The sequence below is a fragment of the Musca domestica genome, unplaced genomic scaffold (assembly GCF_030504385.1).
Source record: "Musca domestica strain aabys unplaced genomic scaffold, Musca_domestica.polishedcontigs.V.1.1 32, whole genome shotgun sequence".
Classification (NCBI taxonomy): Eukaryota; Metazoa; Arthropoda; class Insecta; order Diptera; family Muscidae; genus Musca; species Musca domestica.
The window spans coordinates 1,357,234-1,379,186 of NW_026712311.1; the positions used below are offsets into that span (position 1 = coordinate 1,357,234).

Genomic DNA, 21,953 nt, shown 5'->3' on the forward strand with positions numbered 1-21,953 from the left:
AGGACCTTCAGTCCAAAAAACGTGGATTTTTTAAAGTACTCATGGACCAATAAAAGTGGATTTTTTTAAAGAATATTTTCCAAAGGACTTTCTGACCAATAAATGTGGATTTTTTAAAGAATATTTTTCAAAGGACCTTCCGTCCAAAAAACGTGGATTTTTTAAAGAATTTTTTTCAAAGGACCTTCCGTCCAAAAAACGTGGATTTTTTAAAGAATATTTTTCAAAGGACCTTCCGTCCAAAAAACGTGGATTTTTTAAAGGACTCATGATGGACCAATAAATGTGGATTTTTTTAAAGAATATTTTTCAAAGGACCTTCCGTCCAAAAAACGTGTATTTTTTAAAGGACTCATGATGGACCAATAAATGTGGATTTTTTTAAAGAATATTTTTCAAAGGACTTGTGGACCAATAAATGTTGATGTTTTATAATATTTTTCAAAGGACCTCCAAAGCAATAAAAGTGGATTTTTAAAGAATATTTTTTAAAGGACCCGTGCACCAATTAATGTGGATTTTTTAAAAAAAAAATTAAAGGACACCCTGAGCTCTAGGAGGGAGTTTTAAAGATTCATTTGAAAGAGCTCTAGTCGCGAATTTTTTGAAGGAAATGATTTAGAAACCATTTAAAGAGCTAAAGTGTGGATTTCTTAAGAATTTTCTGAAAGATCTTCATGAACTCTAGGAGTGAATGTATAAAAATCTTTTGAAAGTCTATTTGTTATATGTTAAAAGTAATTTAGAAACGATATTAAAATCTTACGGGAGGATTTTTTGGGATTATTTGAAGAACTTTCAAGAGCTCTGGGCGTGGATTCTTAAAATAATATTTTGAAGGTCCTTGAAGTGTTCTAGGAGAGATTTTTATTCATTTTTAATGCAGTTTCAAGATTTCTAGACGGGACTATTTTTTAGGAACTGGTTGAAGGTACTTTAGGAAGGCCCTTTGAAGAGTTCCAGGAATGATTTTTATGCATTTTTAAGTTACTTTCACGATTATTCTTTGGAGGTCTTTTAAGAGTTAATTTTTAAAAATATTTCGAAGTCTTTTCAGGAGATCCAATTAAGGTCCTTTGTCGTAAATTTTTTGAAAGTTTAGGCGTGAGTTTTTAAAAATGATTTTTTATAATTTTTTGACAGCCTTTATGAGTTTCTGAATTGGATTGTTAATGAATTTGAAGGTCTTTTCAAAAACATTTTGTTTGATGTTCCTTTCAAGGTTCTAGATGGCGATATTTTTGGATTTTTAAGGTACTTTAAAAAAGCTCTTAGCCCAAAGAGACCTAGGGTGTAACACCGTTATTTCTTGTGGGAGGACTATCAGTCTTCTTTTAATGTTTTTTCCAAACCTACCTCTATCCCAACTAATTTGCGATAGAATATACAATGTCGTAAAAGTAGCCTCTTTTTAGTATGCTGTCTTTGCTAACTGGCCTCCAAATGTTATGGCTCTAAATCTTGGCATTTCCCCGTTGGCCATTTTATTGCATTTCCTTTGATTAATTTAATTTGAATTTCAACTTTAGGGCCAGAATAATTTAATATCCTTCTCTGCTACTGGTTTTTTCACAACATTTCGCCACACAAAAGATCCTCAACTATTGCGGAACTAGAAAGAAAGGTTCTCCGAGAACTTATATTTCAGAAAAAAAAACCCAAGTCTATTAATTTCTTGGCTTTGCCTTTTCGACAATTTAGTTTGTTGTTTGGTAATATTTTATTGTTATTCTTCGCTGGCTACGTACAGTTGTTGCTACAAGTGTGTGTGTGTGGGTATATGTGTGAGTGTATTACCAAAATTTATTACCATTACATGCGCCACTTAACACATGTAAAAGTAAATTAGTAAACAACAAAAGAGACGACGATGACGACGATGAAGTAAAAGAACAGAAAAAGTTAAAATTTATGCCTAAATCTAAGAAGCTATTCGAAGCTGAGGTTCCCTGCAAAAGCAACAGCAACACTACAGGGCAAAAGAAAAACAAAAAACAACAACAACAAGAAAACTGAAATACAACATGTATGCAATTATTTTTACACAGATTGTACAAGAAGAACAACAATAAAATATTACACATTTACGCATCCTTGTGGCAACAAAAAATGAACTCACACACACACATGTGTATATGTGTGTGTGCTTGTTGTATCTCCTTGTTATTTTGATAATAATATGTTAAACATTGGGCCAAAACAATTACATCGAAATTTCCAAAAGACCGAAAAAAACGAAAACGGTAAAACAAGGATGTAGGAAAAATATTTAACTTCCGTAGAAGAAGTTTTCGCCAAGTGCAAAGAAAGAACAACAAATGTTTCGTTTTATGATATAAAATACAAACAACATCAACAACAACACAGTGTAATGAGTGGGAGGAGTTGTTGAAGGTGTGTGTGTGTGTGTGGTTTTTTTCATTTCAAAATATAAACAAAAGATTTACACATACCTATATATCCTTTACAGCACAAGGATATGCCATGAATCAAACAGGAAATGGGCAGGCCAGAATAATAATAGCCAATCCTGCTTTTTCTAAATCAAAGCTAGAAATCATCTTCGTTTTGTTAGGGTGGGGAGGAGTGGTAGTTATTAAAAAAAAATAAATAAAAAAAAAAGATTTTCAGAATTTTTTCGATTTAAAAATTTTTGGAAACAATCTAGGTTTGGAATGTTTTAAACGAAATTTTGAAGCGGTCTAGATGTGGACTTTTCAAGACCATTTTATGAGCTCTAAGTGTATTTTTAAAACATTTTATGAAGTCCATTCTACATCTCAAGCAATGTAATTTTTATAGAATTTTTTTAAGTCCATTCAAGAGCTGTAAGCGTGGGTTTATAATTTTTTTAGGTACCTTCAAGTGCTCATGACGTGAATTAAAAAAAAAAAAAACTTCAAACCTTTCAAGGGCTCTATGCATGGATTTTAAAGGATTTTTGAAACGTAATTTGTGGAGATTTATGCTTTGAAATGATTTGAATGCCCTTTGAATAGCTCTGGACCAGACTATTTTCACACATTTTTCAAGGCCCTTTTAAGAACTCTAGGCGAAGATTTTCCTACTAATTTTAAAGCCTACTAATCCTACTAATTTTAAAGAAGTTCTTGTCATTCTTAATTTTTCATGTCTTAATTTTTTTTTTTCTAAAACTATAGGCGTAATTTTTTTTTTAGAATTTTTGTAGTTCCTTTCAAGAGCTTTAGAGCAGGGACTTTAACAATTTTTGTTTTAAATACTTTTAACCTCTCTAGTTATGGATTTTTAAGAATTTATTGAAGGTATTTTCGAGTATATCATGGATTTTTTTATGAATTTCCTAGGACCCTTCTAACATCTCTACAGGACAAGATTTTTTAAGATTTTTATGAAATGCCTTGAAGATAACTTGGTGCGAGTCTTTTTTAAAGTTCATAAAATTCTGAAGGTTTTAAGCAATTTTGACAGATCTAAAGTCGTCGAGTCTTAATAATCTTTAAGCATCAAAAGGCGTGTTTTTAATATTTTTTTTTTAAAAATATAAAAGCGTGGATTTTTTATAAACAATTTCTAAAGATCCTAAAGACGAGGAGTTTTTTTTTACAATTTTAAAAGACCTAAAGGCGAGGAGTTTTCAGCAATTTTAAAAATCTAATTGTGTGGGGTTATTTGACAATTTTGAGGCGTGGAATTCTTAATTTTATAAAAATCTTTCCAATAGCTCTAGACGTGGATTTTTTAAGCATTTTCTCCATGTCCTTCCAATAGCTCTAGACGTGGATTTTTTACGAACTTTCTTTCGATCCTTGACAGTTTTTTTTAGCTCTAGGCGGGAATTTTCAAGAATTTTTAGAACTATAAAATTTTTTCCTAACAAATTATCAATTTCGATTCATGGATTGTAGGATTTCTTCTGGGACATTTTAAAGAGCTGTAGGCTTGGATTTTTTTACAGGTCCCTATAAGAGCTATACGTGTAGATTTTTTAAGATTTTTTTTTTAATTCACTTCAAGAGCCCTTGGCGTTGAAAAAAGATTTTCTTTTCGAGTTTAAGGGTGTATTATTTATTTCTTCTGGGGCATTTTCAAGAGCTATAGGCTTGGATTTTTTACAGGTGCTTATAAGAGCTATACGTGTACATTTTTTAAGATTTTGGTTTAATTCACTTCAAGAGCCCTTGGGTTTTAAAAAAGATTTTCTTTTAGAGTTTAAGAGTCCTTTTAAGAACTATAGACCGAGCTTTATAAAGAATTTTTGAAGGTCATTTGAGGAACGCTGGAAGTGGTTTTTATAAGACTTTTATCTTTCAAAAAAAAAAACAGGGAATGTATTTTTTTTGAAAAATTTTCAAAATCCTTTCAAGAGGTCTACATACGTGGATTTTTAAGGATATCTAGAAAATCGTTTCAGGAACTCTCAGCGTAAATTTTGCACGAATGTTTCAATAGGAGTTCATTTTTCAAAAAAAAAAAAAATAAATAAATAAATAAATAAATAAAAATCCCTTTGAGAAGAATTTTAAGTGTTCTTTCAAGGTCCTTTCAAGATTTTGTTTAAGATCTCAAAGAGGTTTTCTTATAGGATTTCCTTAAGAATTATTAAAGGTTCAAAGACCTTGCAAGAGTTCCTTCAAGAGATCTAGTAGAGCTCCTTTTAGAAGGTTTCAAGAGCTTTTTTAACCGGCTATACGGAGTGATTTTGTAGGTCCCTTCAAAAGTTCTAGTCGTTGTTTATTTTAAGAATTGAAGAGCTCTCCGCGTGGATTCTAAGAAGGTCCTTGGAAGACCTTGAAATTTCTTCTTAAAAATTTATCAATTTCGCTTCAAGAATTGTAGGAGGGGCATTTCAGAAGCTGTAGACTTGGATTTTCGCACAGGTTCTTATAAAAGCTATAAGTGAAGATTTTTGTGGAAGTATGAAGAGCTACAGGGGAAGTTTTTTTCCAGTCGTGAATTAAAAAAAAAATACACCGGAAAAATTGTCAAGTTGCGGATTTTAAGGAAATTTTCAAGAGAATTTTTTCCCAGAGCGGGAATTTGTAAGGCCTTGAGTTTTAAGATTTTCTTAATGAAAATATTTTGCCATATATTAAAAAAACATAGAACTTTGACTAGTCGGGGATTTTTAGAAATTTTTATGAGAGCCCGAAGTTGTGAATTTTTAAAGAATTTTTACGAGCTCCAAAGACGCGTATTTTTTAAGAATTTTTAAGGACCTTTGAGGATCTTTGGGCCATCATTTTTAAGTGCCTTCAAAAAGAGCTATAGTTGTACATTTTTTTCAAACTTTAAAGGGTACAATCCTATATTTATGGAACTTTTTGTTTTTATCAATATTAGAAATTTTGTGAAGGACTGTAACCCCGATTTTTTTTTCAATTTAAATTATAGTAGAATTTTTCAATGTCGAGGGGATTGAAGTTTAAAAAAATATTTTAACTCGCGGGTTTTTACGAATTGTTCAAAGGTCCAAAGGCGAATATGGATTTTTTTAATATTTAAGGGGCTGTGAAGAGCTTTTTAGCACGGATTTTCTATAGGCATGTATTTTTATGGGTATTTGTAAGGATTTTTAAAGGACATTTGAGAATCTTTAGCGATCATTTTGGAATTGCCTGTAAGAAGCTATTGTCGCCCATTTGTTAAACTTGAAGAAGTGCAACTCAATATATTTTAAGAATTTTAAGAAAGGTGCTAATCACGGATATTTTAAGTTGAATGGATTTTAAGCGAATCTCGGTTTTTTTCATTAAGGTTTGCAAGGACCAGAGATAGGGATTGTTTAAGAATTTTTCAAGGCCAATTGACATGGGCTTTTAGAAAATTTTAAAAGGAATATAGACATATTGTTTATTATTATTATTATTATTATTATTATTATTATTATTATTATTATTATTATTATTATTATTATTATTATTATTATTATATTATTATTATTATTATTATTATTATTATTATTATTATTATTATTATTATTATTATTATTATTATTATTATTATTATTCTTATTATTATTATTATTATTATTATTATTATTATTATATATTATTATTATTATTATTATTATTATTATTATTATTATTATTATTATTATTATTATTATATTATTATTATTATTATTATTATTATTATATTATTATTATTATTATTATTATTATTATTATTATTATTATTATTATTATTATTATTATTATTATTAGTATTATTATTATTATTATTATTATTATTATTATTATTATTATTATTATTATTATTATTATTATTATTATTATTATTATTATTATTATTATTATTATTATTATTATTATTATTATTATTATTATTATTATTATTATTATTATTATTATTATTATTATATATTATTATTATTATTATTATATTATTATTATTATTATTATTATTATTATTATTATTATTATTATTATTATTATTATTATTATTATTATTATTATTATTAGTATTATTATTATTATTATTATTATTATTATTATTATTATTATTATTATTATTATTATTATTATTATTATTATTATTATTATTATTATTATTATTATTATTATTATTATTATTATTAGTATTATTATTATTAGTATTATTATTATTATTATTATTATTATTATTATTATTATTATTATTATTATTATTATTATTATTATTATTATTATTATTATTATTATTATTATTATTATTATTATTATTATTATTATTATTATTATTATTATTATTATTATTATTATTATTATTATTATTATTATTATATTATTATTATTATTATTATTATTATTATTATTATTATTATTATTATTATTATTATTATTATTATTATTATTATTATTATTATTATTATTATTATTATTATTATTATTATTATTATTATTATTATTATTATTATTATTATTATTATTATTATTATTATTATTATTATTATTATTATTATTATTATTATTATTATATTATTATTATTATTATTATTATTATTATTATTATTATTATTATTATTATTATTATTATTATTATATTATTATTAGTATTATTATTATTATTATTATTATTATTATTATTATATTATTATTATTATTATTATTATTATTATATTATTATTATTATTATTATTATTATTATTATTATTATTATTATTATTATTATTATTATTATTATTATTATTATTATTATTATTATTATTATTATATTATTATTATTATTATTATTATTATTATATTATTATTATTATTATTATTATTATTATTATTATTATTATTATTATTATTATTATATTATTATTATTATTATTATTATTATTATTATTATTATTATTATTATATTATTATTATTATTATTATTATTGTTGTTGTTGTTATTATTATTATTTATTTATTTCTTTTTATTTTATTTTATTTTTTTTTTTTTGAATTTAAGGACTTTATTGGAGGATGTAATTTTTTTAAAGAACTACAGCTGTGTAATTTTTAAGTAAATTTCAATGGACACACCCAATGTTTTAAGGATTTTTAAAAGCTATTTTTTTAAATTTGCCAACCAAGAGCATTAATTTCTAATTTCTAGTTTGTACATCTCGACTGTCGTATTCGTATATTTTTCGTACCACCCCATTATCATATGTAAATTTGTTAAATAAAACAATAATTTGTGTAAAATAGAAAAAAAAAACAATAAAGACAACATGTCGTTTTGCACCTGTCCTACATGGAAAAGAGAAAGGAGAAGAAGCACAAAATCACATGCATCCACTTCTCTATAAATATTATTTGATATTTATGTGTGTTTACAACTGATACATATTTAAATACATATCTACGGAAGAAGGAAAAAGAGATTGTTGGGATAAGAAAAAAAAAAAAAAAACACGCCAGAATAAACTTATCTACATCTGGGGAAAATTATCACCAGTATCATCATCATCATCTAACAGCACAGATGTAGTGCCATATTTAAATTTATATATTCAACTCTATAAATATCCAAAAAATATGTTTGTAATTTTTCTAGATTACAACTGCAAGGCTTTGATAACAGGCATTCTCCTAGATTGATATCTTTCTGTGGAAGGCAATCAAAAAGACGAAAAACAAAATAACACTAATTTTAAATATATGGAATATCATAGGTCATGTTGGGTTTTTTGTGTCTTCCTTGTAGCTGGATTTTAGATAACAATGGTTTAGATATTCTGCTCCAGGGTAGATTTTTTCAATCGAGATTGGATATTAAATTTTTATTGTGTACAGCAATAAATATGATTCTGAAAATTAAAAAAAAAATAACTAAAACTATTTTAATTTTTTTTTCAAAGGACCAAAAAAAAACGTTTTTTTAATATTTTTCAAAGGACATTCAGAGCATCAAACGTGGCTTTTTTAAAATATTTTTCAAAGGACATTCAGAGTAATAAACGTGGATTTTTTAAAAATATTTTTCAAAGGACTTTCAGAGCAACAAACGTGGATTTTTTAAAAATATTTTTCAAAGGACATTCAGAGCAACAAACGTGGATTTTTTTAAAAATATTTTTCATAGGACATTCAGAGCAACAGATGCGGATTTTTTAAAAATATCTTTCAAAGGACATTCAGAGCAACAAACGTGGATTTATTAAAAATATTTTTCAAAGGACATTCATAGAAAATTTTCCAGAATAATTTTTAAAGGACATTCAGAGCAACAAACGTGGATTTATTAAAAATATTTTTCAAAGGACATTCATAGAAAATTTTCCAGAATAATTTTTAAAGGACATTCAGAGCAACAAACGTGGATTTATTAAAAATATTTTTCAAAGGACATTCATAGAAAATTTTCCAGAATAATTTTCAAAGGACATTCAGAGCAACAAACGTGGATTTATTAAAAATATTTTTCAAAGGACATTCATAGAAAATTTTCCAGAATAATTTTCAAAGGACATTCAGAGCAACAAACGTGGATTTATTAAAAATATTTTTCAAAGGACATTCAGTGCAACAAACGTGGTTTTTTTAAAAATATTTTTCAAAGGACATTCAGAGCAATAAACATGGATTTTCTAAGAAAATTTTTCAAACGACATTCATAGCAACAAACGTGGATTTTATAAAAATATTTTTCAAATGACATTCAGAGCAACAAACCTGGATTTTTTAAAAATATTTTTCAAGGGACATTCCAAACAACAAACGTGGATTTTATAAAAATATTTTTCAAAGGACATTCCAAACAACAAACGTGGATTTTCTAAGAATATTTTTCAAAGGACATTCTGAGGAAAATTTCAAGAATATATTTCGAAGAACATCCTGAGCAATTAACGTAGGTTTTTTTAATAATTTTTTGAAAGGACATTCAAGCAAATTTTCAATAATATTTTAAAAGGACAGTCAGATAAACGTGGATTTTGAAGAATATTTTTCAAAGGACATTCAGAGCAAATATTGAAGAAAATTTCTCAAAGGACATCCGGAACAATAAACTTGGGTTTATTAATAAACGTGGACTTTTTAAAAATATTCTCCAAAGGACATTCAAAGGAAAATTTCAAGAATATTTTTCAAAGGACATTCCGAGCCATAAACGTGGATTTTTTAAACACTATTTTGCAAGGACCTTAGACCAATAAACGTGGATTTTTTAAAGAATATTTTCAAAGGACCTTTAGACCAATAAATGAAGATTTTTTAAGTATAATTTTCAAAGGATCTTTAGACCAATAAATGAAGATTTTTTAAGGATTATTTTCAAAGGACCTTTAGACCAATAAATGAGGATTTTTTAAAGAATATTTTCAAACCAATAAATTAGGATTTTTTAAAGAATATTTTCAAAGGACCATCTGACCAATAAATGAGGCTTTTAAAATAATTTTTTCAAAGAACTTTCTGATAAATAAATGAGGATTTTTGAAGAGTTTTTTCAAAGGACCATCAGACCAATAAACGTGGATTTTTTAAAGAATGTTTTTCAAAGGACCTGCAGACCAATAAACGTGGATTTTTTAAAGAATATTTTCAAAGGACCTGCAGACCAATAAACGTGGATTTTTTAAAGAATATTTTTCAAGGACCATCAGACCAATAAATGAGGATTTTTTAAAGAATATTTTTCAAGGACCATCAGACCAATAAACGTGGATTTTTTAAAGAATATTTTTCAAGGACCATCAGACCAATAAATGAGGATTTTTTAAAGAATATTTTTCAAGGACCATCAGACCAATAAACGTGGATTTTTTAAAGAATATTTTTCAAGGACCATCAGACCAATAAACGTGGATTTTTTAAAGAATATTTCCAAAGGACCTACCGACCAATAAATGTGGATTTTTTAAAGAATATTATTCAAGGACCATCAGACCAATAAACGTGGATTTTTTTAAGAATATTTTTCAAGGACCTTAGGACCAATAAACGTGGAATTTTTAATGAATATTTTCAGGTCATTTTTCATTTTTTTAAATCAAGAAAAAATCAGTTTTTTGCTTTCTTATCCAAAAGTAGTTATGGGATACCATTCAAGACAACACTTTCCTTTACCATAACGAGTTATGTTGAGTGCGTGTGTTATATTTTGAAAAAATCTACTTGAGGGGAGAAGAAAAACTACACACATACACACAACAATAGTTTCCATATGCTTAATTAAAAAAGTTTTTTTGTGTTGCAGTTTAGTTTTGTTGAGGGGTTTCACATGCGCCATTATTCTGGTGCCTGGTGCCCGAGAAGAAAATCAAGGCGAAATAGACGAGGAAGAAGAAGAAGAAGTAGTAGAAAAACATTAAATAAAAAGTGGAGGAAAACTGGAGGGAAAAATTGCAAGAACTTTTATTGTTTAGTACGTACACGGGAGCAAGCATTTCCGGAAAATTGCACCCACCAACACACGCATGAACTTAAATGCAATAAATGGTGATAAAACAAGAATTTCTTCCTTTTTCTCTGTTTAAGTAATTCAACAACAATGATAAATGTAAAGCAAAATGGCAAAAAAAAAAAAAAAAACATTTACGAATTTGAGGTTTCAACCCAGAAACTCGGGGGGCAGGGGCGAAAAGGAACAGCAAGTTTTGAGCAAAAGTATTGTTGTATGATTTCATGGTTATGTTTTGTTTTTTTTTTTTTTTAGACAAAAAAAAAATAGAAACTGAAAATTGTTTGTAAAATAAAATCTAAAGAGAGGACTGAGGGGTAAAAAGTGTTGAGTTGAAAATAAGGAATCCTCGAAACACAAATAAAAAAATGTGTAATATTATTTCTGTTATTTGTTGAAGTAAATATTTAAATGCTGCAGGTACAACTCCTACTACTTTTGGTGTAACTGGAGCCTGATTTTTTGTTGTTGGAAAAAAATGTAAAAATTATTTAACAATTTGTTGCTTATTTGGGTATGGCAAACAAAACATCAGCAGGATCAAGTTTTCCCTTCAATGTTTTGGGGTATAATGTTATTTTCCCTTTGGTATGGAGGTGTTAGACTAGACAGACACCTTTGTGAGGTCTAAGACAAATATAAAAATGAATTAAACAACTTTTAAATAAATGTATATTATTACAAATCTGGTAGCAGTAGAACCTCCACAACGGGAAAATGAAATAAAATTTAATATAAAAATTAAGAAAAAAATATCACGGCCATACAGTGGGACCTACGTAGAGGGCGAGAAAAATAATATAAATTTATAAAAATAAAAATATCCATAAGAAATGATATTTCGAATTAAAAAAACATCAGCTCTTATTTGGAAGGCGATAGTATTATCAAAAATGGTCCCACTGTATGCTTTTGAAAATTCTAATAATTCCAAAAAACATGGTCTACTTTTAGGATTTATTTAAATTTTAATAATTTTTTAAATCCTTATATCTAAGCAAAAACTTGGTTTTTATTCGTCGTTTCAATATTTGTATTTAATATTTTTTGTCTCTCTCTCTCTCTTTCTTTTTTTTAGAAAATCTTAAGATAATTTTGAGAGACCAGATGTAAAAAATGGAAGCTTGGAATATCAGAATACTTACACATCTATGTGGACATCTATAAAGCTATGGCTTGGTTATTGCGTTTTCAATACGGAGAAGGTCCTCATATTATCTGTAATGAAAAAAAATAATTTTATTAATAAAAATTATAAAAAAATTAATAATGTGTTTCATTATTTATGGATATAAGATTTTTAGTAATCATTTTTTATAAAATTTTATTTAATATAAAAATATAGTTTTTACAAGGGGCTTTTTTAAAAAGGGTTTTTTTCAAGCCTCAAATATAAACGTGGATTTTTAAAAATATTTTTTCAAGCCTCAAATAAAAACGTGGATTTTTAAAAATATTTTTTCAAGCCTCAAACATAAACGTGGATTTTTAAAAATATTCTTTTCAAGCCTCAAATATAAATGTGAATTTTTAAAAATATTCTTTTCAAGCCTCAAATATAAATGTGAATTTTTAAAAATATTCTTTTCAAGTCTCATATATAGACAAGGATTTCTAAAAAAAAATATTTTTTTTCGGACGGGGATTTTTTTTAATTTTTTTTTACGTCAATATACTAAAGTGGATTTTTTAAATTATTTTTCTCAAGCCTCAAATATAAACGTGAATTTTTTTAAATATTTTTTTTCAAGCCTCAACTATAAACGTGGATTTTTTAAAATATTTTTTCAAGCCTCAAATATAAACGTGGATTTTTAAAAATATTTTTTTTCAAGCCTCAAATATAAACGTGGATTTTTTAAAATATTTTTCAAGCCTCAAATATAAACGTACATTTTTTTAAAATATTTTTCAAGCCTCAAATGTAAACGTGGATTTTTTAAAATAATTTTTTCAAGCCTCATATATAAACATGGATTTTTAAAAATATTTTTTTCAAGCCTCAAATATAAACGTGGATTTTTAAAAATATTTTTTTCAAGCCTCAAATATAAACGTGGATTTTTTAAAATATTTTTTCAAGCCTCAAATATAAACGTGGATTTTTTAAAAATATTTTTTTACAAGCCTCAAATACGTGGTTTTTTGTAAAATATTTTTTTCAAACCTCAAATATAAAATTGGATTTTTTAATTTTTTTTCAAGCCTCAAATATAAACGTGGATTTTTAAAAATATTTTTTTCAAGCCTCAAATATAAACGTGGATTTTTAAAAATATTTTTTTCAAGCCTCAAATATAAACGTGGATTTTTAAAAATATTTTTTTCAAGCCTCAAATATAAACGTGGATTTTTAAAAATATTTTTTTCAAGCCTCAAATATAAACGTGGATTTTTAAAAATATTTTTTCAAGCCTCAAATATAAACGTGGATTTTTAAAAATATTTTTTTCAAGCCTCAAATATAAACGTGGATTTTTAAAAATATTTTTTTCAAGCCTCAAATATAAACGTGGATTTTTAAAAATATTTTTTTCAAGCCTCAAATATAAACGTGGATTTTTAAAAATATTTTTTTCAAGCCTCAAATATAAACGTGGATTTTTAAAAATATTTTTTTCAAGCCTCAAATATAAACGTGGATTTTTAAAAATATTTTTTTCAAGCCTCAAATATAAACGTGGATTTTTAAAAATATTTTTTTCAAGCCTCAAATATAAACGTGGATTTTTAAAAATATTTTTTTCAAGCCTCAAATATAAACGTGGATTTTTAAAAATATTTTTTTCAAGCCTCAAATATAAACGTGGATTTTTAAAAATATTTTTTTCAAGCCTCAAATATAAACGTGGATTTTTAAAAATATTTTTTCAAGCCTCAAATATAAACGTGGATTTTTAAAAATATTTTTTTCAAGCCTCAAATATAAACGTGGATTTTTAAAAATATTTTTTTCAAGCCTCAAATATAAACGTGGATTTTTAAAAATATTTTTTTCAAGCCTCAAATATAAACGTGGATTTTTAAAAATATTTCTTTCAAGCCCCAAATATAAACGTGGATTTTTAAAAAATATTTTTTTTTCAAGCCTCAAATATAAACGTGGATTTTTAAAAATATTTTTTTCAAGTCAATATATAAACGTGGATTTTTAAAAATATTTTTTTCAAGTCAATATATAAACTTGGATTTTTAAAAATATTTTTTTCAAGTCAATATATAAACGTGGATTTTTAAAAATATTTTTTTCAAGTCAATATATAAACTTGGATTTTTAAAAATATTTTTTTCAAGTCAATATATAAACGTGGATTTTTAAAAATATTTTTTTCAAGTCAATATATAAATGTAGATTTTTGAAAATTATTAAAATAAGATATATTTTTTTTCAAGCCTTATATTGAATTAATTATATAAAACTTTTCTTTTTGTTTGTTTTTATTTTTTCAAAGAAATTTACTACAGCTCCACTTTATTGTCGGCTAGCCCATTGTGCGAAATAAAGACAAACATAAAGCCTCGACTTGATTATTTTTATTCATTTCAATAATCGCACAAAACCTCTTTTCGAAACACATCTGGCTTTTTATGTCGCCTCAGAGTTCAGTTTGTTTTATTTCATATTTTTTTGTAGGCTACTGCATTTCTGACTTGATTAAAGTTGATTTATATTTCTGGCACAATCAGTGGCATACAGAAGCGAGTAGTGGAGTAAGAGAGTGAGCAGGGGGAGTGAGACAGAGCAAGGAATTATAATATTTATGTCAGTGCTTCACGTGTAGTGGAGAGAATATTAAGTAAATCAGACAAACCAACTGGCGGGCAGGCAGGGAGACTGACTGCCCTGCAGACAGGCTGGCAAATGAAATAAAGACAGCGAAATGAATACAAACTATCTTTGACTGAACTTATTTATGGAGTCGCTAATAAAAAAAGGGGGAAGTTCTTCTCAATAGGTAAAGGTGAAGGAATTTTTGAAAAACTAAATCTGGAAAATTAAATCTCAAAAATATTAGAGGCAGCCTTTTTAGGTGCTTCAGTGGAATTTGTATTTCTCTATATTCCACAAAAAAATATTCCTAGAATATAATCTCCATCACGCTTGTCCATGCAACACCCTTTCCGCTTACACCAAAAAAAAAAGGTATGCAACCAAAATATAAAAATCCTGGCCATAACGTTGATACTTTATTAAGCTGCATGGCATTATTGTCATATGGATTGCTTGTGGGTTGACTACTATTTTTGATCTTTTTATATTATTTTGTGGGCCTCATTAAAAAAAGAACTACAACAACAACAATAATAAATACATAAAATATATATGAAATGACCAAGAGACCGGCTGTAACAGCAGGCAGGCAGCAGGCATATGCGTATTAAAAAGGGGTTCAATTTTTTAAGATTATTTACACGCACACATACACACGTGCAGGAGCGAATAAAAAATGCATGCGAATTCTTTTTTATAATAATATCCGCTCCCCCCTCAAGGACAAGCCAAGTATTAATGGTAAATGAAAAGAACATGGAAATGGTTTTATGAAATACAATATAAGATCAAAATTTAAGGATCCGAATGGAAAAGGAAATTGTAAAAAGGACGAAGGACGATGTCTTTATTTTCAATATTTTCTTAATGGAATTATTTCTTAATAAATCCTGTTTTTTAATCGAAAGATAGGCCTTCTTCAAAGGACTTCTATGGAGACCTTAAAATCCTGTATAGGCTATAGAAGACCCCGAGGTCTTATTACATATGTAAGACCTTCAGGTCTTCTATTCTTTATAGAACATCTCGGGGTCTTCTATATCTTCCTCTTTCTCTGTAGAAGACCTTGAGGTCTTCGATTCCCTATAGAAGACCGTTAGGTCTTATAACCCTTAAAGAAGACTTTGACGTTTTCTGACCGCTTTAGAAGACTTTGAGGTCTTCTAACCCCTAAAGAAGACCTTGAGGTCTGATATCCGTTATAGAAGCCCTTGAGGTCTGCTATCCGCTATAGACAACCTTACGGTCTTCAATCCGCTATAGAAGACCTTGAGGTCTGATATTCGCAATAGAAGATCTTGAGGTCTTCAATCCGCTATAGAAGACCTTGAGGTCTTCAATCCGCTATAGAAGTCCTTGAGGTCTCCCATCCCCTATAGAAACTCCTTTAGGTCTTCTATTCTCTATAGAAGACTTAGAGTTCTACTATTGCCTATAGAAGACCTTGAGGTCTTCTATCCGCTATAGAAAACCTTGAGGTCTTCTATCCGCTATAGAAGACATTGAGGTCTTCTATTCTCTATAGAAGACCTTGAGGTCTTCTAGCCTCTATAGAAGACCTCGAGGCCTTCTAGCCTCTACAGAAGACCTGGTGGCTTTCTAACCTCTATAGAAGACCTTGAGGTCTTCTAGCCTCTATAGAAGACCTTAAGCCTCCATAGAAGACCTTAAGCCTCCATAGAAGACCTTAAGCCTCTTTAGAAGACCTTGAGGACCTCTATTCTTTATAGAAGACCTTGAGGTCTTCTATTCCCTATTGAAGACATTGAGGTCTTCTATCCCCTATAGAAGTCCTTGAGATTTTCTATTGCCTTCAGAAGTTCTTGAGGACTCTATAGAAGACCATGAGGTCTTCTACTGTCTCTAGAAGACCTCAATGTCTTCTTCTGTCTCTAGAAGGCCTTGAGATCTTCTACTTCCTACAGATGAACTTTAAGTTCTCTTCTTTTCAAATAAGCCTTCATACTTGGTTGTAAGTTTATAATTTTCAAAAATTAATTATTAAAAAATTTATTTAATTTTTTGTTTAAAAATCAATTCCGCAAAAGAAATATTTCCAGCAGTAATTAATAATGAAAATCCGCAAGAAAACACTACAGGTTGTTTGGTTTCATTATTAATTTTCGCAGCTGCCTCACATGCATTCTGGTGCTACACTTCTACTGATCCCGTATTAATAGTTAACAACAGCAGCAGCAGCAAGAAGTGGCGAGGTAGACCACAGCTGCTTTGTGTCGCATCATCATTTCATATTCCATGCTTCGAAGGTGTGGGTGTGAGTGTGAATGTTCAAAATATTATAGTTCCTGATGTTTGGCTTCAAGGCACAACTGGATAATTTAATATATCACGTATGCATCATGCCGAAACCTCTAACTATAAAGTAGGGTAGGTGAGGAAAAATGGTGACCACATGAAGGGGAGAAATATTTTTCATATTAGCTTCAGGCTGTGTAGTAAACGAGGAAAAATACGGGGTTAATATTTGGTTGAAAAACAAAAATATTTAAAAAAATATACTTTTAAATATTTGCTCGAAAAAAAATATTTATAAAAAATCCACTTTTAAATATTTGGTTGAAAAAAATATTTTTAAAAATCCACGTTGAAATATTCGGTTGAAAAAAATATTTTTAAAAAATCTACTTTTAAATATTTGGCTGAAAAAAATATTTTTAAAAATCCACTTTTAAATATTTAGTTGAAAAAAATATTTTTAAAAAATCTACTTTTAAATATTTGGTTGATAAAAATATTTTTAAAAAATCCACGTTTATTTTATGGCTTGAAAAAATATTTTTAAAAAATCCACGTTTATTTTATGGGTTGAAAAAATATTTTTAAAAAATCCACGTTTATTTTATGGCTTGAAAAAATATTTTTAAAAAATCCACGTTTATTTTATGGCTTGAAAAAATATTTTTAAAAAATCCACGTTTATTTTATGGCTTGAAAAAATATTTTTAAAAAATCCACGTTTATTTTATGGCTTGAAAAAATATTTTTAAAAAATTCACGTTTATTTTATGGCTTGAAAAAATATTTTTAAAAAATCCACGTTTATTTTATGGCTTGAAAAAATATTTTTAAAAAATCCACGTTTAAATATTTGGTCGAAAAAAATATTTTTAAAAAATCCACGTTTATTTTATGGCTTGAAAAATATTTTTAAAAAATCCACATTCATTTTATGGCTTGAAAAAAATATTTTTAAAGAATCCACGTTTATTTTATGGCTTGAAAAATAAATATTTTTAAAAAATCCACGTTTATTTTATGGCTTGAAAAATAAATATTTTTAAAAAATCCACGTTTATTTTATGACTTGAAAAAATATTTTTAAGAAATTCGCGTATTTTATGGCTTGAAAAAATATTTTTAAAAAATCCAGGTTTATTTTATGGCTTGAAAAAATATTTTTAAAAAAAAAAACAACGTTTAATTATTGGCTTGAAAAAAAATATTTTTAAAAAATCCACGTATATTTTATGGCTTGAAAAAAATTTTTTTTAAAAAATCCACTTTTTTTTATGGCTTGAAAAAAATATTTTTAAAAAATCCACATTTATTTTATGGCTTGAAAAAATATTTTTAAGAAATCAACGTTTATATTTGAGGTTTGAAAAAATATTTTTTAAGAAATCCAAGTTTATTTTATGGCTTGAAAAAATATTTAAAAAAAATCCACATTTATTTTATGGCTTGAAAAAATATTTTTGAAAAATCCACGTTTATTTTATGGCTTGAAAAAAATATTTGCTGTAATTTCACTCATTGTTGCTTAAGTTTTCTATCTTATCTTCCATTTCGATCCTTACCAGGAAATCGAGATTATGTGGTACGGAAAAGACTCCACCAAAACACAATTACTGCCACACATAAATACCTATTACATTTCTTAATACCTTTTTGAAGTGGATTGTAATGCTATATTTTCCAATAATTGTTTTGGAAAATTACGTTATGTCTCTCTCCCACTACTCTCGGCACGCCATGCCACCCACCCAAACCACCAACAAATATTTGGCAAGCTGTCTAAATATTTATTTTCTATTTAAGTGGAAATCCATCTATGTTTTAGGTTGGAAAAAAATATTATGGCAAACTTAACGCCAGCTTATAAATATCAAAATTCTGCCATCTATCCATCCAAGCGAGAGCGTTCGTCCATTTATGGCTGGCCTTATTTTTTGGACAGCCAATAAAATAAAAAAAAAACGAAATGCCATAGAAATATGAAAACTACTTAAAAAATCACTCATATGAGGCAGTCCGGCAGGCAGGCAGGCTAAGACCCAAGATGTGAAAGTATCCTGTTACAAATTCACATCACTCCGGCCATAAACAGGGAAGGACGAAAACTAATACTCTGCTCCATGGTGTGTGAGCTTTCATTGAATATCCATCCATGCATCCAACGGTTCATCCACCCACCCCACATCCATGGTCCTCCCCCACACCCAATTGAACTTGATATGTAACCCAAAATTAAGAAGAAACACAGAAACCAACAACACTAAAATGAAAATGAAAAGAAAATTAAGAAGAGCACCGGAAAGCCTTATCGAATTGATTGGATTTTCAGCAAAAAAAAAAACAAAAACCCACCAAGGCCGGTTGGGCTCTCCATCCATTCATTGTCCGGCCGGCCTCAAAGGTAGCTGCTCATGAAACGAAAATTGTGGAATTAAGCAACAAAAATACTAAACATTAGAACTTAATAGCCTTAAACGAATAAGGGCCGAACGAATGAAAAAAAAAAAACTGTTAAATGAAAAGGTCACTATCGATGCCAATGATGATGATTTTCGATTCGATTTTTGCCATTGGGGGCTAGTTAGCCGATAGAATAATGGACCCACCATCAGCGACGAGTATTGCAATTTCTTGTTTGGGTCATATTAAAAATGGACATTTTATTTTCCCAGTCCACTTAATTTTCACTTTAATTCAAATAGTTATTAGATGAGAAATTTTAAAAATAGCACAATAACCCAGCAAAGCTTTTGGAAGTGAAAAGGAATTTTAAAAAACAAATCAAGAGATATTTATTTAGAAATATCATTTCAAGGATATCCACCAGCGTGGATTTTGTTTCAAAAACCTCCATCAACAAAGATTTTTTAAAAAATAATTTTCAAGGACTTTCATCAAAGTGGATTTTTTAAATATTTTTTTCAAGAATATCCTGGATAACTTGGATTTTTTTAAAATATTTTTTTCAAGGACCTGCATAAACTTGAGTTTTTTAAAATAATTTTTTCAAGGACCTCCATCAACGTGGAAATTTAAAAATATTTTTTCAAGGATTAACTTCAGCGTGGACTTTTTGAAAAATAATTTTCAACAAACGTGGAATTTTTAAAATAAATTTTTTCATGAATTAGCGTGGATTTTTAAAAATAAATTTTTTCATGAATTAGCGTGGATTTTTAAAAATAAATTTTTTCATGAATTAGCGTGGATTTTTAAAAATAAATTTTTTCATGAATTAGCGTGGATTTTTAAAAAAAATATTTTCTCAAGGATCAACGCAAACAAAAATTCTTTAAAACATAATTTTTAAAGATTTTTTAAAATAATTTTTAAGAATTTACACTGGCGTGAATCTATTTAAAAATATTTTTGAAAAAATCGTTCACAAACGCGGATTTTTTTTAAATATTATTTCAAGGTTTAACAGAAACGTGGATTTAAAAAAATATATTTTTTTCAAGGATAATCGTAAGCGTGGATTTTTTAAAAATATTTTTTCAAGGATCATCCACAAACGTGGATTTATTTAAAAATATTTTTTCAAGGATTAACACAAGCGTGGATTTTTAAAAATAGTTTTTAAAGGATTACAACAAACGTGGATTTTTAAAATTTTTTTTTTTCAAGGATTAACTCAAGCGTGGGTTTTTAAAAATAGTTTTTCAAGCATTAACACAAGCTTGGATTTTTCAAAAATTATTTTTCCAAGGATTAACAGAAGCGTGGATTTTTTAAAAATATTATTCCAAGATTAGCACAAGCGTGGATTTATTTAAAAATATTTTTTTAAGGATCATCCACAAACGTGGATTTTTTTAAAAATATTTTTTCAAGAATCATCCACAAACCTGGATTTTTTTAAAAATATTTTTTCAAGAATCATCCACAAACCTGGATTTTTTTAAAAATATTTTTTTAAGGATCATCCACAAACGTGGATTTTTTTAAAAACATTTTTTCAAGGATTAACATGAGCGTGGATTTTTTTGAAATATTTTTTCAAGGATTAACACAAGCGTGGATTTTTTTAAAATATTTTTTTCAAAGATTAACAGAAACCTGGAATTTTTAAAAACTATTTTTCAAGGATTAACAGAAACGTGGATTTTTTTAAAAAATATTTTTTCAAGGATTACAACAAACGTGGATTTTTTAAAAAATATTTTTTCAAGGATTACAACAAACGTGGATTTTTAAAAAAATATTTTTTCAAGGATTACAACAAACGTGGATTTTTTAAAAAATATTTTTTCAAGGATTACAACAAACGTGGATTTTTTAAAAAATATTTTTTCAAGGATTACAACAAACGTGGATTTTTTAAAAAATATTTTTTTCAAGGATTACAACAAACGTGGATTTTTTAAAAAATATTTTTTCAAGGATTAACGCAAGCGTGGATATTTTAAAAAATATTTTTCAAGGATTAACACAAGCGTGGATTTTTAAAAAAATATTTTTCAAGGATTAACACAAGCGTGGATTTTTAAAAAAATATTTTTCAAGGATTAACACTACCGTGGATTCTTAAAAAAAAATGTTTTTAAGGATTAACACTACCGTGGATTTTTAAAAAATATTTTTCAAGGATTAACACTACCGTGGATTTTTAAAAAAATACTTTTTAGGGATTAACACTACCGTGGTTTTTAAAAAATATTTTTCAAGGATTAACACAAGCGTGGATTTTTTAAAATTATTTTTATAAAGACCATCCATGAACGTCGATTTTTTAAAATTATTTTTTAAGGACTTTCAAGGATTTTTTTTTAAATATTTTTCAAATGTACAAACATTTTTTAAGGACTTCAAGGACTTTCCAGGATTTTAATTTTTTTAAAGACCTTTAGGACCTTTGAGGAATTTTAAGAGATGTTTTTCAAAGATCTTCAGAAATTTCATGACTTTTTTAAAAATATTTTTTTAGGACTTCTAGGACCTTCAGGATTTTTTCAACAGTGTTTTTTTCAATGAATTTTAGGACCCACAACAATGTTTTTAAATTAGTTTTTAAGGACTTCTGGGGACTTCAATGATTTTTTTAAATATATTTTTCAAGGATCTCTAGGACCTTCAATGATTT

The 21,953-nt window shown here is 26.9% G+C and overlaps 1 protein-coding gene and 1 long non-coding RNA gene across 2 annotated transcripts in view; one reads left to right on the forward strand and one right to left on the reverse strand.

Annotated features, from left to right (window-relative positions):
- Window positions 1-12,047, forward strand: part of LOC109611733 (uncharacterized) — a 44,436-nt gene extending 32,389 nt beyond the window's left edge. Inside the window, exon 3 of the long non-coding RNA XR_002194077.2 lies at window positions 11,921-12,047. This is a non-coding gene — a long non-coding RNA (uncharacterized LOC109611733). The remainder of the gene's footprint in view (window positions 1-11,920) is intronic.
- Window positions 1-21,953, reverse strand: part of LOC101901057 (tyrosine-protein phosphatase Lar) — an 898,201-nt gene that overhangs the window by 666,169 nt on the left and 210,079 nt on the right. Inside the window, exon 3 of the mRNA XM_059125202.1 lies at window positions 11,988-12,060. The gene's annotated coding sequence lies outside the window, so the exon portion shown is untranslated. The remainder of the gene's footprint in view (window positions 1-11,987; window positions 12,061-21,953) is intronic.